The 18,231-nt window shown below is 42.5% G+C and overlaps 1 protein-coding gene across 1 annotated transcript in view; it reads left to right on the top strand.

Moving 5' to 3' along the window:
• wdr18 (WD repeat domain 18) overlaps nt 1–18,231 on the top strand; it is a 241,870-nt gene that overhangs the window by 93,938 nt on the left and 129,701 nt on the right. The gene's annotated exons all lie outside the window — the stretch shown is intronic.

Here is an 18,231-nt window from a genome sequence, read left to right as displayed (position 1 = left end):
GTTTTGGGCTCTCAAAAGAGCCGAAAAGTCTCTTTAAAACGGGAGCTCCCAAATGTGTGGCTTCCTACTCCATCACAGCTACCGGAAGTCGCAATCTCATCTTTAATAATGGACCGAAGTCAGGCTAACCGGCTTATAATTTCCCGTATTCTGCCTCCCTCCCTTCTTATACAGGGGTGTTACATCAGCCACTTTCCAGTCCTCTGGGACTTTCACTGCCTCCAATGATTCCTGAAAGATCACCACCAATGACTCCACAATCTCCTTTAGAACCCTGTGGTGGTCCATCCACTCCAAGTGATTTATCCACCTTCAGACCTTTCGGTTTCCCTAGAACCTTCTCTCCTTAGTGATGGCCACTACACTCACCTCTGCCCCTGATTCTCCTGGAGTCCTGGTTTCCCACTGGTGTCTTCTACCGTAAAGACTGATGCAAAGTAACTATTCAGTTCCTCTGCCAGTTCTTTGTTTCCTATTACTACTTCTCCAACCTCATTTTCCTGTGGTCCAATGTCTATTCTTGCCTCTCTTACCTTTTATATATTGAAAAAGCTCTTCTATCTTCTTTTATATTACTAGCTAGCTCACACTCATATTTCATCTTCTCCCTGCTTATTGCTTTTTTAATTGTCCTCTCCCTGCTTTTAAAGGCTTCCCAATCCTCTGGCTTCCCACTAATCCTTGCCACCTTGTATGCTTTTTCATTTCCTTTTATGCAGTCCTTGACTTCCCTTGTCAGTCAGCCATGGATGTCTCGTCCTCCCCTTAGCATGTTTCCTCCTCGTTGGGATGAATTTTTGTTTGCCTCACGAATAACCCCCAAAAACTCCTGCCATTGCTGTTCCACTGTCTTCTCTGCTTGGCTCCCCTTCCAATCAACTCTGGCCAGCTCCTCCCTCGTGTCTTTGTTGTTACCCTTATTTAATTGTAATACAGTTACATCTGATTCCAGCTTTCTCTCAAACTGCAGAGTAAATTCTATCATATTATGGTCACTGCCCCCTCAGGGTTCCTTCATCTTGGGTTCCCTAATCAAGTCTGCCTCATTACACATCACAAAATTCAGAATTGCCTGTTCCCTAGTGAGCTCTGTCACAAGCTGCTCCAAAAAACCATCTTAGACATTCAACAAATTCCTTTTCTTGGGATCCACTACCAACCTGATTTTCCCAGTCCACCTGCATATTGAAGTCCCCCATGAGTACTGTAATATTGCCTTTTTTACATGCCTTTTCTATCTCCTGGTTTATTTTCTGCCCACATCCTGACTAATGCTAGGAGGTACATAATCCCATCAGGGTCTTTTTGCCTTTGTGATTCCTCAACTCTATTCACCGAGATTCTGTGCCTTTTGATCCTATATTGCATCTTGCTATCGATTTAACTTCATTCATGACAATGCAGTCCCACCCCCTTTGCCCATCCACCTGTCTTTTCGATCCACCTGTCTTTTCGATAGGACACATATCCTTGGATATTTAGATCCCAGCCCTGATCCCCTTGCAGCCATGTCTCTGTGATGCCCACAGCATCATGAATTCAACCCATTCCTCCCACACCAATCTTTGTGCCACGTATTTACCTCCTTAATCTTATTGACCCTATGCTAATTAGCTTGTGGCTCAGGTAATACTCCAGAGATTATTATCTTTTTGGTTCTGCTTTTTAATTTAGCTCCTAGCTGTTCATACTCCCTTAGCAGAACCTCTGTTCCTGTTCTAGCTATGTCATTGGTACCTATGTGGACCACGGCAATGGATCTTTACCCTCCCACTCCAAGTTCCTCGACAGCCCAGATGGGATATCCCGAACCCGAGCACCCAGCAGGCAACACAAATTTCAGAATTCTCGATCCTGGTCACAGAGAACTGTGCCAATGCCCTTAACAATCCCCAATTACAAGTACATTTCTTTCTCTCCCCATGCTGCTCTGGTCAAAAGGAGGCTATTTGACCGTCAAGTCTGCACGATCATTCGAAAGAGCGCCCTACCTAGGTCAATTTCCCCCACCCTATCTCCGTATCTCCACCTAACCTTTGGGCGCTAAGGGGCAACGTAGCATGGCCAAACCAACTAACCCGCACGTCTTTGGAAACCCAGGCAGTCATGGGGAGACCGTACAAACTCCACACAGTCACCCAAGGTAGGAATCAAACCTGGGTCTCTGGCACTGAGAAGCAGCAGTGCTAACCATTGTGCAACCATTCCACCTAAATTTACAAAACATGAAGAACCTATAGTGCCGCCTTATCTTCTGGAGGTTCAAATGGGACTTGAACGATCACTCGGGGAACCGTTTAAATATGTTGCAACATGAATGTTTTTAATGGTAGTGCATTCACAAAGGCGATTAATTGCTCGATCTATTTTAAATTGTAGCTGGGGTATTGTAAATCCTCTTGGCAGTAGACCATGGGCTAAATAACATTTCCTGTCTTTATTTCTTAATCCCATAATTGCAATGTAACAACACAATTTATAAAATGAAAATAAGCAAACTGACACAGCATTAATAATTGGTGCTACACTGGCACTTTCAGCCACCTTTTAGATTCTTCCTGGTCCAATTAGGATGGAGTTTAAAATATCAATTGCATTGACCTTTTGCAAAAGATACCTGGGCAGTTAGAGAATTTTCACCTTTTAGATCAATTTGGTTTCACAAAAGCGTTTCACAAAAGCACTTATAGACTTGCAAAGTATCAGCTTTCGTAAAGACACAACAACTGAGCTAGACAGCACAGGTAGCTTCCAGGCTTGTCGTGTTTCAGGTGGCAGTCGATGGGCCTTGGTTCTCCTGGATTAGAAAATGAAAATGAACCAGTGTTGCTTTTCCTAATCTCTCAAATAATTCACTAAAAATGAGCATTATTCATAAGGATGCCTTCCAACAGTGAGTAAACTCTGCTTTTAAAATCACTGAAAATAACATTAAAAATCTATACTGTGCAATTGAATAGTTTAAAATTCAAACAGCAAGATGCTTGGATGCCATAGATCTGCCTTTGCATTAAGTATATTGAAGCTCAAGGCCAGCAACGAGGAGTAGGTTAAGAATGAAAAACCAAGATAGACGAGGACCCAAAGGACTGCGCAACCGGGAGCACGGAGGGGGATGGGGGATGGAAGAAAGATGGGGAAACCACAAGAGAAAAGGTGGGGGGATAACCCGTCCGTCCCCCCTTTCCCTGAAAATAAAAGCAAAACACAGCTGAAGTCAAAGGGGGGGGGGGGAAGGAGGAAGAGGGGGGGGGGGAAAAGAGGGAGGGGGGGGGGGGGAGAAAGAGGGGGGGGGGAAAAGAGGAGGGGGGGGGAAAGAGGAGGGGGGGGGGAAAGAGGAGGGGGGGGGGAAAGAGGAGGGGGGGGGAAAGAGGAGGGGGGGGGAAAGAGGAGGGGGGGGGAGGGAAAGAGGAGGGGGGGGGGAAGAGGAGGGGGGGGGGAAAGAGGAGGGGGGGGGGGGAAAGAGGAGGGGGGGGGAAGAGGAGGGGGGGGGGGGAAAGAGAGGGGGGGGGGGGAAAGAGGAGGGGGGGGGGGAAGAGGAGGGGGGGGGGAAAGAGGAGGGGGGGGAAGGAGGAAGAGGAAGGAGGAGGAGGAGGAAGGGAGGGGAGGAGGAGGAAGAGGAAGGGAGGGGAAGGAGGAGGAGGAGGAAGGGAGGAGGAGGAGGAAGGAGGAGGAGGAGGAGGAAGGGAGGGAAGGAGGAGGAGGAGGAAGGGAGGAGGAGGAGGAGGAAGGGAGGGGAAGGAGGAGGAGGAGGAGGAGGAGGAAGGGAGGGGAAGGAGGAAGAGGAAGGGAGGGGAAGGAGGAGGAGGAAGGGAGGAGGAGGAGGAAGGAGGAGGAGGAGGAGGAAGGGAGGGGAAGGAGGAGGAGGAGGAAGGGAGGAGGAGGAGGAGGAAGGGAGGGGAAGGAGGAGGAGGAGGAGGAGGAAGGGAGGAGGAGGAGGAAGGGAGGGAGGAGAACTATAAACCGATCCAGAGGGCGGCAAAATGTATATAGGGTCAATTAAACAAGGGACAAAATAAACCTCTCAGTACAATAAAGTAAATTTACACGGGTAAGAAACGTATAATGTATATATCCAATTGTTTATAAATATGAGAAATGCCAATCAAAAGATTTAAAAGAAAATATATATTGAAGCTGAAAGTACCTTGTGGCTGAAACTTGATAGGCCAGTTCTCATGTATATTGCAAATGTGATGTGAGAAAAAGCTTTTCCACTGTGCCTGGAATGCACTGCCTGGAAATGTGTTGGATGCCGGTTCAATCGAGGCATTTTAGGACCTTGGATAATTACTCGAATAGAAACAATGTGCAGGGGTACGGGGAAAAGGCAGGGGGATGGCACCAAGCCATGATGCTTGTTTGTAGAGCTGATGCAGACACAATGGTCCAAATGGTCGTCTCTTAGGCTCGTCATAGAGATAACTCATCATAGAATCCCTGCAATGCAGGATGAAGCCATTTGGCCCATCGAGTCTATACCAACCCTCTGAAAAGTGCACCCCATCCAGGCCCACTCTGCCGCCCCATCCCTGTAATCCCATAACCCCACCTAACTGTTGGACACTTGAGGGGCAATTGTATTACGGCCGATCCACCTAACTTTCACATTAAGGGGACAATTTAATTTGGCCAATCCACCTAATGTGCTTATCTTTGGACTGTGGGAGGAAACTGGAGCACCCGGAGGAAACCCACACAGACATGAGAAGAACATGCAACCCGATGCAGTCACCCAAGGTTGGAATTGAACCCGGGTTCCTGACGCTGTTAAACAGCAGTGCTAACCACTGTACCACCATGCCACTTCCTTCTGCACCATAACAATTCTGTGATATTTGGGAGTCTGCGTGTGTCATGTTGGTCGTTCTGGGTGAATGTGCTTAACACTCAATTTGGCTCTGTTTCTTTACTTAGCTCTGGAGTCGCCAGGTATCGTTAAGACACCGCCACAAGGTCAAGGTGAAGTTCAAAGCAATAAAACCATACACCAATTAGTAAGTCCAAACAACTGAGTTTATTATAATACAATTATAATAACTACCCATACACACGCTAAAAGGATTAAACTTATTCCTACCGCTAAATAAACTAATACTTATCTCGAAGGAACTGCCGGGTCAGGGAACAAGGCCTCTTGCTCTGCTCTGGTCTGCAGACTTCAGGTTGGTATAAGTTAAAAGGGGTCAGGAGTGTCTATCTCTGGTAGCGATCGTTGTGAGGCACTTACTTGCTGGCGGCTACTGTCCGAACCCTCTCCTCTCTCTCGTTCAAGGCCTTCTTGGCAAAAGCTGGTCGAGGTGCTGGTCCACGGAGGAGTGCTAGTCAAAGAGAGAGAAGGGCTGGATCAGAAGACTGAACCATGTGTGGGACTTGTCTTTTATAGGTCCCAGGGGATCCGTGCCCCTTTGGGCGGACTCCCTTACCTGCTTGGAATTGATTGGGTCTCTTCCCAATCAATATGTTTGAATCCCCCAATAATGGGGCAGTTCCTCGGTCACTGGGGCGGTTCTTGGGACTTATTGTTTTGGGCTTCTCTGGCGCCGAAAGGTCTGGCCTTCCATTCAATGTATCGATCTGTGTTTAACTTGTTTCCATTGTATCTGGGGATCGCCCGGTATCGCCTCATTAGTATGTTAACTGGTTTCTTTTCACAGTGCTGTCTGGTTTCTGCAGCAGTCAAAACTGGTTTCTGCAGCAGTCCAAATATACAAGCGCTTTGCAAGCTGCTTGCTTTACAACATGTCCATTTTCCCTGCATTCCTTGCAATCTTCCATTTTGTGTTGGGCAGTGGCCACCCTAGGTGGCTACAGTCACCAACTTGGAATGAAAATGAATGCAGGCTATTAAGCTGGGAGGTTCTCAGAAAACTATTTACAAGTTCCTTCGTGCTTGATTTTAAATTGCTGTTAGGTTCCAGTTGTCATCCTGTTGTTTTACTCCTTCTGTAATATCTATTGATGTCAGAATGGCTGCGGTTCAAAATAGAACTTTTCCCCACACTAAGGAAATATTTTAATTGTAACCTTTTTGAAATTTTGAAACATTACCATTCAACTGATGTTCAACACGGATATTATTCTGAAAGGCAAATTCAGCATCAAATGTATATTTGAAGCATGGAGAAATTTCTGCACTGGTTTTCTTGCTTTCCTGATGGCTCAGGAGTGCCACAAAATAATGTGTTTTGTTGGGAGGAGGTGAGTATGAATTAACTACGGTTTGCAATTCTACCTTGTAATCTCCAGAAAGATAAAACTAGGAAGGCTGTTTTCACTAATCTTCTCTTTTTGCATTGAGAAAGGCCCTCCTGTCCTCCCAACAGATCATCTGAGAGTTTGTGAAATGATAGATTTGTCCCTAATGCATTGCCACAAAGCTAACTCCTTGTATTAGTTTTTGTGTGAAGGAGATTTCCCCTGAGCTAGATCCTGAATTTGCCATTTGTTAGTTTAAAGTTATGCTCTGTGTCTACTGACCGTTCGCTTGCATAAAATTCCATAGAATTTTGCAATGCAGGCCTTTTGGTCCAACAGATCTGTGCCAGTGTTATGTTCCAAACAAACCTTCTCCCACCTGAGTTCACCTAATCCTTTCTACATATACTTCTATCCCTCGCGTCTTTTTCTAGCTTTCTCTTAAATACATCCATACTAATTACTTCAACGCTCAAAATCCATATGTACAGTTCCAGAGGATGTAATTGAATGTCAGCAGAATTACAATCTCGAACCCCCCTTTTACCTCAGACTGCAACCAACAACAACTTGTGTTTATATGGTGCCCTTTATGTAGTGAAACACTGAAAGGTGCTTCACAAGCCCATAATCCGATAATAGTTAATCCAAGCAAAGAAAGAGACATTAGGATAGGTAAGGAAGCATGTTTTAAAGAACCTCCGAAAGGAAAGAAAAGGGATAGAAACAAACCTATTCCACAAGGGAATTTCAGAGGTTAAAGCCTAGATAGTTGAAGGCATGGGTGCCAGTGTTGAGTCAAAGGGAATGAGGGATGCACAAGGCCAGAGTTGGAGGAAGACTGAGTTTTTGGAAGGTTATAGGGCTAGAGAAGTTTACTGAAATAAGGAGAGTCAAGGCAATAGAGGGATTTGAACATGATAAATTTAATTTTGAAGCATTTAACCGAGAGCTGATGTAGGTCAACGCGAACAGGGATGATTGATGAACAGGAGTTGGTGTGTGTAAGAATACAGCAGCAGAATGTACTTCGGTTTGTGGCAGGCTGGCCAGGTGTTCATTGGAGTAGTCAAGTGTGGAGATGACACAAGTATGGCTGAGCACATGTAGGTCCCCAAGTGCATCTTTGGCTGAGATGGCCTATCTCAGCAACTTGCTCTGTTTTTTAAAAAAAAGGACCGTTATAAATTACTCGAAACTAGTTTTTTTCCATTTACTGATGATCTTGTGCACACACTCTCTCTCACTCTCTCCCTTTCTCAGTGCAGTCTTCTGTCACATTCTCAGCCAGTTGTTCTTATGTGTGTTCACTTTATTTTAGTGGTTCAGCGTTAGCAACTAGTCCACAGAAAGCTTCTTGGCTGATTAATCTTTTTACAGCATTATGTAATAAAAAAACCTTTTGAATAAGCTTTCAACACAATCTTTTAATTAAATTGAATCATCAACTCAATTTCAGCTTTTAACTGCCAGGCAAGATGAATGCATAATTGTAGCCACCCGGTCTAATTGGTGCGCGGTGCATCCATTTTTCAAATGTTGTGCAGATTTGACCAAATTAATTCTTGCTGATCTTGTTCAAATGCTTTCCCTTCTCTCTGCATTTTATATATTTTTAAAAATGTATTAATATTTTGCAATAATACATATAGTACTAACAATGAGGCATAATCTTGAATTGATGGTATAGAACTCACCTTGCCAAATCTAAGATTATGAATGTTCAGTGTCTTGGGGATAGCAATTACATAATGAAAAACCAGGGGTACATGTAGCTGGAAATTTGGGGCCACTCCCAAAGGAAGCTGTGTACAAACATTCACTATATTGTACCATTTGTGCCTATCTAATGATGGAGTATAATAAAATACTACAGATGCTGGAAAACTTTTAAAAATTGAAAATGCTAGAAAACAAGCAGAACGTGTAGAGTGTGTAACAGAGCTGGTGCTTCAGGTTGCCAATCATTTGTAAGAACTGAAAGATATTACAGAGCAACAACTTAAAAGCTGGAATGGCAGACACACGGAGAAGTCTCTGATCTGGTGGAGGACAAGAGATAATTAAATATCAAGTGATGCAAAGGAAAAGGGGAAGATATTGGGGGATGTAAAAGATGTGTCTTAAGGAATGAGTAAATGGTTTAAGCAGATAGTGGGGAAAACACTGAATATTTGACGAAGTTATGAAGGTTCCACGGTCCATGAATGTGGTGGAAGAAAGACATGTAGAGATCAGGGGTGAAGACCACACTGCTGATTTTGAACTGAAATAATATCACCCCTCATTCTTCTAAATTCACAGAATCACAACAGCACAGACGGAGGCCACTTAACCCATCAGGTTTACACCAACTCTCCAAATGATCAATTCATCTAGTGTCATTTCCCAATCTTCTCCCTGTAACCTGTACATTCTTCCTTTTCAAATAACAACTAATTCCCTTTTGAATACCTCAATTGAACCTGCCTCCATCACATACTCAGGCAGCACATATTCCAATAAGTATAAGTCCAACCTGTTTAACCTTTCTCATAAGACAATCTCTTCAACTCCGGAATTAGCCTAGTGAACCTTATCTAAATTGCTTCAATGTAAGTATATACTACTTTAAGTAAGGAGACCAATACTGCACACACTACTCTAGGTGTGGTCTCACCAATGCCCTGAACAGTCATTGTAAGACTCCACCTCCCTTACAATTAAAGGCAGCACCCTATTTGCCACCTTAATTACATGATGTACCTGCATGCTAACGTTCTGTGTACACCCAAACCCCTCTATACCATGGCATTCCACAAACCTTTGTACAATTAATTAATTCATGGGATGTGGGCATTGCTGGCTAGGCTACCATTTATTACCCATCGCTGATTGCCCTTGCGAATGTGTTGATAAGCCGCCACTTTGAACCACAGCAGTACATGTGGTGTAGGTGCCACGATGTTGCCAAGAAGGGAGTTCTAGTATTTTGACCCAGCAACAGTGATGGTAATAACGCTACATTTCAGGATATTGTGTGGCTTGGAGGGGAACTTGCAGGTGGTGATGTTCTCAGGCATTTCTCCCCGAAATGTTTGTCTAACTTTCCTTAAATGCATCTATTCTACTCTCTTCAAACACTCCCCATGGAAGCGAGTTCCCCACACTTACTGCAATTGAATATATATTATTTCTGTAAATTAGTGAACACCATTGATTTTGAGCGTGCATAATTTTATTTTCTGAGTCAAAACAATGTTGTGCATGTGGAATTTGTTTTGTAGTTTTGAAAAGCTATTGAATTAAAAGTGAGCAAGCATATTAACACGTTGAATTGCTCTCTGCCTCCGGGAAAGTTTACCGCTTTTAACCTGCAATGTTTCTTTTTGGAGAAGGAACAGGTTATAAGTGCATGCCGCAAGTAGCTGCATGTTGATAACCTTACACAAGAAATACCAGTTCTGTCTAATCTTCTTGGTAATGTGGCTGCTCTGTGGCTTTTTGATTATGTGCTCGAGAATCTGTGTGTCAAACCTAACGTGCATAATGATCCCTGTAATCCCTTTTATCTGAATGATACTGAGGTTTTAGACAGAAGATCTTTCCCCCCAGCAACACTGGAGGGAATTCGGAGAACAGACGAAAACATGACTATTTTATATTACTGCTAAGTTGCTTTCTAGTGCTTGTACCCTACAGTGAGGAATAGAATTAGTAATTTCACTCAGTGGTGTAAATTAGCAATGGTTCCCTGAACAGATCACCCTTCATACTTAAGGCAGGTAACGTTACTTTAGCAGTTGAATCTGTTAATGTAATTTATTTGATTAATCAGTCTTCTGAATGTAAGTTATTCTGATTTAAGTAGAGGTTGAACAGGAAAAAGGATTATGAAGAATTCTAAAAAGACTCAATGCTAGAAACCCTCAAAAATTCTATTGTGTTCACATGGCTTTGGAACATAGGAACACAAATTAGGAGCAGGAGGGGGTCACTTGGCACCTTGAGCCTGCTCGCCATTCAATAAGATCATGGCTGATATGATTGTAAACTCAATTCCACATTCTCACCTACCCTATGCTAACCGTTCACCCCCGAGCTAATCAATAATCTTATCTAGTTCTGCCTTAAAGATATTCAAAGACTATGGGAGTGTTTGTTCAGTATCCTGCAGTTATTAATTTGGCTATGGAACCAGCAGAAAAAAAATATTGGAGTCAAAAATCCAAACTGGCTGTACTGTATTCCTGCTGCAGTGCCAGTTTGGCACTAACTTGTCGAAGTATTTAAAACTTGACTACAGGCTTGTCGCAAGTGTATGCCTCGTTGAAAAGTATCATAGCTTTCATGTAATATATGAAAATATAGCAGACATTTTGCACTTGCAAGGCCGCACCTACACGTGAGATGTATGACCTTAATGTTGGTTCAGGGAGGAAGGGCCAGGGTACTGGAAGAACCTCATGATCTTTGAATAGCTCATTAACTTAACCAATGTTTGCTCTGGCGATGCATTTCCTCAAGGATGTTCTGGAGTGTCACCTTGGATGGCATATTCAAACTCAAGGGGGATCCCATAGAAATCAGGCTTGGAGACAAGAATGCTGGAAACTGAACCAAGTTGGTGTCTTGGGGACTGTTTCAAATAAATGCTGTTCCAGCATGCTGCATAATTTTACACATGCATTACTCTGCAAGTTTAGATCGCAGCAAAATGTTGTCGTCTTTTTCTGTTTTTGATTCTAGATTTGTATCTCAATATATTAATGACCCTGGCAAACGAGATTTTAGTTGAACTATGAAAATAATTATTTGTATGATTATTTTCTACAGGGCTTTATTGGTGTTTTAATAAATACTTCTTGTTCTACCATTATAATTAACTGTTAGTTCTGCCAATATTGTTGTTATCTTTACTTTTTGGTCTCTGGTCGATCCTCCGAATATCTCACTCATTTTCTTACGATGTGTATGTCTTCATGTGCCTACCTTTTGGTCTCTCTTGCCCTCAGCCTCTGTACACTTTTCTTTGAAAGTGTATTTTCGGTGACACTACACTTGCATTCTGATAAATGCTTTATCTTGTCCCTAAATTAGTGTACATTAGTCCCCTGTGCAGAGCCAAGATTAAGAAATGTCTTCACATAAGGTGGGTTAGGGGTCAAGGACATAATAGGACCCAGGATATGGAAATGCAGTTCAGTTTTTATTTTAAAATTACGATTTTTTTTTTGTGATTCTGTAATAAATTCCTATACTTCTGATGTAAACCTGTCATGCCCTCCTTCCAGAAACAAAGAAATTACTGGGAACATAAAATATTTTAGCTGGAATATCTATATCCTCTTAATTAATCTGGATTATGTAATAGCAGTTAGATTTTGCAACTTTAAAGAGAAGAGTAATGCAATGTTATAACATTTATAACCTGTTATAACATTTTTATTATACATATTTATACTCTTTGCATTAAATGATGATCTGTTTAACTTGCAATGAACGATTTGCCAGGGGATCACTGTGTAACATGTGGCTGGAAGTAGCATTCCACGTCTGACATCTGGCTCGTAATCCAATGGAGTGGAGGCTGCTCCAGGGACTCGAGCACCTTGTCTAATGTGACATTCCCCTGTAGTACTGTGTGTGTGCTGCACAGCCACGGGTGCTATCTTTCAAGAGATACATTAAACCAGAGCCCCTTCTTTCCTCTTTTTCTCTTGTGTGGATATAAATAATCCCAGGGCATTATTTTGAAGAAGAGCATTGGAGTTTATCCTGGTCAATATTTTTAACTTTTTAATATTTTTACTAAAACAATCATTATTTAGGGGCGGCGCAGTGGTTAGAACTGCTGCCTACGGCGCTGAGGACCGACCCCGGGTCACTGTCTTTGTGGAGTTTGCACATTTTCCCCATGTCTGCGTGGGTCTCACCTGCACAACCCAAAGATGTGCAGGGTAGGTGGATTGGCCACACTAAATTGCCCCTTTATTGGGAAAAAAAAATTATTGGGTACTCTAAAATTAAAAAAAATAATTTTCATTGCAGGATCTTATTGTGTGCAAATCGGCGGTACAATATTACAATGACTACACTTCAAAAGTACTTAATTGGCAGTTCTGAGATCATGAGAGCCACAATATGAATATGATGTCTTCCTTTAGCTTTTCCGTGATTCTTTTTCTTTCTCCACTGCATCCTCATGTTTTATTTTTTTCATTTGCCCCTTTTATTCTAAACGTGAAGCTGATTTAATATTTGTGTTTGGTTAATGGTTCAATAGAGATTTCTGTTTTCAACAACAACTTCCATCTTTAATGAAGAAACTATTCCACAATACATTAAAGAAGGGGGAAAAGATAAATAAAAGGAAATTTGACTTGTGTGTCTTGTCTCCTTTGATGATCTGTTTAACTTCTATGTGCATGCTCTTGTATTCATTCCAGTGAACCCTTTGCTCTTTCTCCCTAGTGATCTCTATTGGTCATTTTTAATTTGTTAATCTATTCAAGGTTACAGTGCAATACTGAATCAGTACTGGAGGAATCAACTAGACACAAGCTATAGTCAGCAATGGCCACCTTCCCATCAGATTTGCTTACGTGGCCCAAAGAGTTTTTAAAAATTGCTCTCCTGTAGTTTTCTCAGGCATAGTCTGGGGATTTGAGCGTGGTTGTGACCTTTAGCTGATTACCCAGCCAACCTTTTTAAAGCAAATGCTCAAGGGCTTTCTGCAGGAAATAATCTAAATCAAATATCCTGGGATGGAAGCAAGGCTAATTACTGCTGCTATTTCAAATTGCTGAAACCTGCTTGTGGAATGGACAAATCGTTGTTGTAGTCGGTGGGGGGGGGATTTAATTTTAAAGAATGGTGAGTTGTTTCATCACACTTCAGATGAAAATTACAGATAATCCAGACAGAAATTAAAATAAATCCTTGACCTGCCATTGATAGGGTAGGTATTCCTGATGTGCAAAATCATGGGAGACTCAAAAAGAAAACACAGCACCATGTCGTTTTTGGCCAATTTGTCAATTTGTTTACCTTCTGCAACACAACATTCCCAGAAGCTATTGTGAAATTTGACGCAACACTGGAAGTTTAGATTAGTATTACTAAAACATGTATCAGTCTGAATTTGATGGTCTATTCTAAAATTTTCATTTAACCCAGATCCTGGCTCCAAATTTATTTTGCTGCAGGATGTCCTTTTCTGTACTGAGCTGACCTGTATTATTTTTTGGACTGTTTTTCTCAAATGCTCTAACAAATCCAAACAAAAAAGCACCAAATACCCCTTTTAATATTGTTGAGCTAAACCCATTGGTGCTACATTGCTCCAGTTTGTGTTGCAGAATGTATTCATTAATGCTGTGGATTGCAACACAGTCACGTGAGAGTAGGTTACAATACATTACAGTATCTCAAATGTGCTGTTCAAAAAAAAAAGGTGTGGACTGAAAATTGGACATTTTTTAAATGTGCTGTGCTTCTATTTTAGTTCAGTAAAATAAAAAAACTTAACTCGACAATTCAGCTAGATGCTGCATTGGCATGACGTGACACCTGACTGGTTATCCTCATTGTTGCTTGCCTTCTACTCTATTCTTGCAGTTCAAGCAACCCTTCACCGCGCCCAACCAGGTTATGGGCAAAATCTGAAATCCGACAAGGTCTCAGTCCTGAGGTTGCCGGTTTTGAGACACGGTTCCTGTATAATGTAACTGCACTTAGTTGAAGTACAATGCTGGCCGTACAGGGCGGCTGAGATAGCAACATACCCATGTCGACATGATACCTCCGATGCTGCTAATTTGTTCTGTTGAACTTTGCCACTAGTGACACTTAGTTGGAGGCAAGAAGCAAAAAAGGAATTTCGCCATTCTGTCCAAAGGCCCATCAAATCATTGTCGTTTGTGTTTTTGCCAACAGCAGAAAACTATGTCATCTAAAAAGGATACAAGATATTAGATTGAGGCTGTTTGCTTTATAGGAGGGGGGACTGTTCAACTCCTGCCACTGACACGTGATTTAGTTCTCTAGCTTTCAGGGAATGGAATTGAAGCAGAACTTTCCAGATCTTGGAAGCTACCACTATAATTCATAGATTATAAATGCACTTTGGGAAAGCTATTATTTGGCCAGTGGATGTTTCGATTTATTGAGTCCCTCCCACACACTAGAGAACTTAGACACTTGATATGTTCCGTCAATCACCAAATGAATACTTCAACATTTATCTATCAAAAATGTTATAGAAATTGGCATTCACAGTATAAGCTGGGACATTTATTGTCAGTATATATATATAATCATTTTTATACTGTATGTCGTGATTGTATTTACCAGGACTGAAATGCTGAATTAATGATAGATTATTTATGAGAAAATAATTTTTGTTTCTAAAGGATTCCAGTGGACAGCAGTATAATTAAACCTCAGTATAAGTATAGAGCTTTACCCCTGAGAGGGAGGCATTCACACCATTACAATTGACCTGCCTCTCTGAAAAGATATCGACTTCGACCCAATTTTCTGCCCGTTTCCGATGTGCTTTTTCAACTTTCAAATAGTTCAACCATTTCGCTATTATAAGCTACTATAGTCAAACTCCTGTTGTAATGTATAAGACGGTTGTTATGACGCCCTGGGCAAGGGGAGGTGGAGGTGGTAGAGGCGGGCACGATAGCGTCATTTAAAATGTATCTAGACAGATACATGAATGGGCAGGGAGCAGAAGGATACAGATCTTTAGAAAATAGGTGATAGTTTTAGATAGAGGATCTGGATCGGCGCAGGCTTGCAGGGCCGAAGGGCCTGTTCCTGTGCTGTAATTGTTCTTTGTTCTTCTTTGATCGGTCAATCCAGCCCAACAGACCCGGAGTCCCAACATGCGTGAATTAACCAATTATTTGTATATTTTCCTGAAATATTTGGCCATTGACTGCTCCAATAACCTACAGGCACCAGATTTGTAAGTAAAACATTAAAAAATGATTTATTTATAACCAATTTAGAGATAAACATGTAATAGAAATAATAAAATAATGGTCTACTAATCTAACCATTCCCCGGACCCTGTCCCACCTTCCACCCAGATGCACACAAGAGAGACACACAGGCGGGAAGGAAAGGTTTAAAAAAAAATAAGGATTAAAAGGGTTGAGATGAATCTTTGCTGCTGAGGTGACAGTCTTTGGAATCTCCAATCTCAAAATCATTGGTTGGTTTGGATCTTTTAGAATCTGCCTTCAATTAGACCTCGTGGGCTGCAGGAATTCCTCTGGGGAGTCATCTCCTCCTGTAAGGCCTTCATCAGATTGACTCTCAGTCTCACTGAGATGGTACTAGAATTCTCTACCTGAGAGTTTAAAGGCGGGGTTTTCCATCCACTCTGCCTCGGGAATGCTTGTTCTTTGTGCAGACTTTCGGACTGTGGTATAGAGAAAGGGAAACGGGTTTGAACTTCAGGACCCTTTTTGGATTCTCATGCCAGATATCAGCCTAGGCTTCTCCCAGCCTTCTCCCAGCCTACCTCACAAAGAGGTTTAACTTGAAATGCCTGGCTGGAAAGGATGCTTGCAGCATTTAAATCGGGAACATAGAACAGTACAGCACAGAACAGGCCCTTCGGCCCTCGATGTTGTGCCGAGCAATGATCACCCTACTTAAACCCACGTAACCCGTAACCCAACAATCCTCCCATTAACCTTACACTACGGGCAATTTAGCATGGCCAATCCACCTAACCCGCACATCTTTGGACTGTGGGAGGAAACCGGAGGACCCGGAGGAAACCCACGCACACACGGGGAGGACGTGCAGACTCCACACAGACAGTGACCCAGCCGGGAATCGAACCTGGGACCCTGGAGCTGTGAAACATTGATGCTAACCACCATGCTACCGTGAGGCCCCATCGGCCTAATAGCATGTCCAGACCTGTTCACTCCAGCTGAGATATCAGAAAGAGAAAAAGTTCAAGCCGTTTTGGAAGATATATTTTACCGGCTTCAGCTCAGCTCCTTCGCAGAATGAAACTGAAAGCAAAAATGGAATCTGTCTTCTGCTCCAGGATCTACCAAACCCAATCGAAAACAGAAATGTTTTGGAGTTTCAGAGGAGGGGATTGGCTGCCAGCCAAGTCCATCAAAATGAAATCACAAGCTATGCCACAGAGCACACTGCATCAAAGGGTTTGCATGGGTCAAAATAGAAGCTTTGAATGGGGAATTTCAGTTCAAAACCAAGAAGGAGAGGCATTAAAGGGAAATAGGATCAGACAAGAATTTAAATGAGGTTCCTTGCACAGTCAAGACCATGCCCAGTATTTAGATCCAGTATGGCTAGGGGATGGGGATAACAAGGAGCAGGTGGAAAGGGGAATTATGGGAGGAGAAAGAAGAGGAGAGGGGGAAAATAGCCACGGATAAAGAATAGGCGAGAATTAAAGTGGTGTGGCTGGGAACAAGGAGAAAGGAGGAAAGTTGATTGATTGACTTATTGTCACATATGCTGAAGTACAGTGAAAAGCATTTTTCTGCGGTCAAGGGAATGTACACGGTAGAGGAAAAAGAATAATCAACAAAGTACATTGACAAATAGTGGTTGGTTACAGTGCGGAACAAGGGCCAGACAAAGCAAATATATGAGCAAGAGCAGCATAGGGCGTCATGACTAATGTCCTTATAGGGAACAGGTCAGTCTGGGGGGAGTCGTTGAGGAGTCTAGTAGCTGTGGGGAAGAAGCTGTTCCTATGTCTGGATGTACTTTGAATAATGTAATGTGACTCATGCTGTTCCCTATGGATCTGAACTGGAGCCTCAACGTTACACCGTATACACCGATTATTTGGTTGAAGGAATGGAGGGTTGCATTTCCAGATTTTTAGATTACACATATTCGCACAATAACCTGTGCAGGTGGGAGCAGGAAATTACAATGGGCTATCAGCAGATTAAATGGGCAAAACTGTGGCAGATGAAGTTCAATGTGGGGAATTGTGAAGTATTTCATTCTGGATCCAAGAATGACAAATCAGAATATATTCTACGTGGTGAAAAACTAAGGCTGGTGGTGGAGCAAAGAGATTTGGTGTCAATATACTCAAATTACTGCAAGCTACTGCAGAAGCACTAGCGTTATCAAAAAGAATAATTGTTCTTTATCTCGAGGGACTGGAATACAAAAGTTACACACAACATTGTTCAGACCCCTCTCAAGTACTTGATTTGCTTTTGGACACTGCACTGCAGAAAGGATGTATTGGCTGTGGGAAGAGTACAATGCAAATGAACAAAAATTGGCTTAAATGGTTCAATTGTGAGGATGACACTTGGTTTATTTGTGTTTAATAGTCTGAGCTAATTGAAGGACGCCATTTACATGACCGAGAGTAAAATCAGAAAGCACTTTTCCACACATGGTGGTAAAACTGAAACACCTTTCTTCCAGAAAGGGCAGCAAGTTGGCACAATGATTAGCACTGCAGCCTCACAGCGCCAGTGTCCCGGGTTCACTTCTGGCTTTGGGTGACTGTGTGGAGTTTGCACGTTCTCCCCATGTCTGCGTGGGTTTCCTCCGGGTGCTCCGGTTTCATCCCACAGTCCAAAGATGCGCAGTGTAGGTGGATTAGCCATGCTAAGATTGCCCTTAATGTCCACAAATGTTCAGGTTAGGTGGGGTGACAGGAATAGGGGTGGGGGAATGAACCTAGGTAGCAGGGTCCTCTTTTTGAGGGTAGATGTCGACTCAATGGGCTGCATGGCCTCCTGCACTGCAGGGTTTCGATGATTTTATGGATGCTGCGTTAATTGAAATTTTCAAAACTGAGATCAATAGGTTGTCATTGGATAAGGGTATCAAGGGAAATAGAGCAAACTTGGGTATATGTAATTGAAGTACTGGCAGCCATGTTCTGCTTGAATTGTGGTACATGAGGGTGAATGGCGGAATCCTGTTCCTCAAGTATAGGATTCCCTGACGGCTTTAAGCAATGATGTTTTTCTGGAAAATGCATTTTTGTTAACAACCAATAATGTAATATAT

Source organism: Scyliorhinus canicula, chromosome 18 (assembly GCF_902713615.1).
Source record: "Scyliorhinus canicula chromosome 18, sScyCan1.1, whole genome shotgun sequence".
Taxonomy (NCBI): Eukaryota; Metazoa; Chordata; class Chondrichthyes; order Carcharhiniformes; family Scyliorhinidae; genus Scyliorhinus; species Scyliorhinus canicula.
This window is presented reverse-complemented; position numbering and strand designations above follow the sequence as displayed.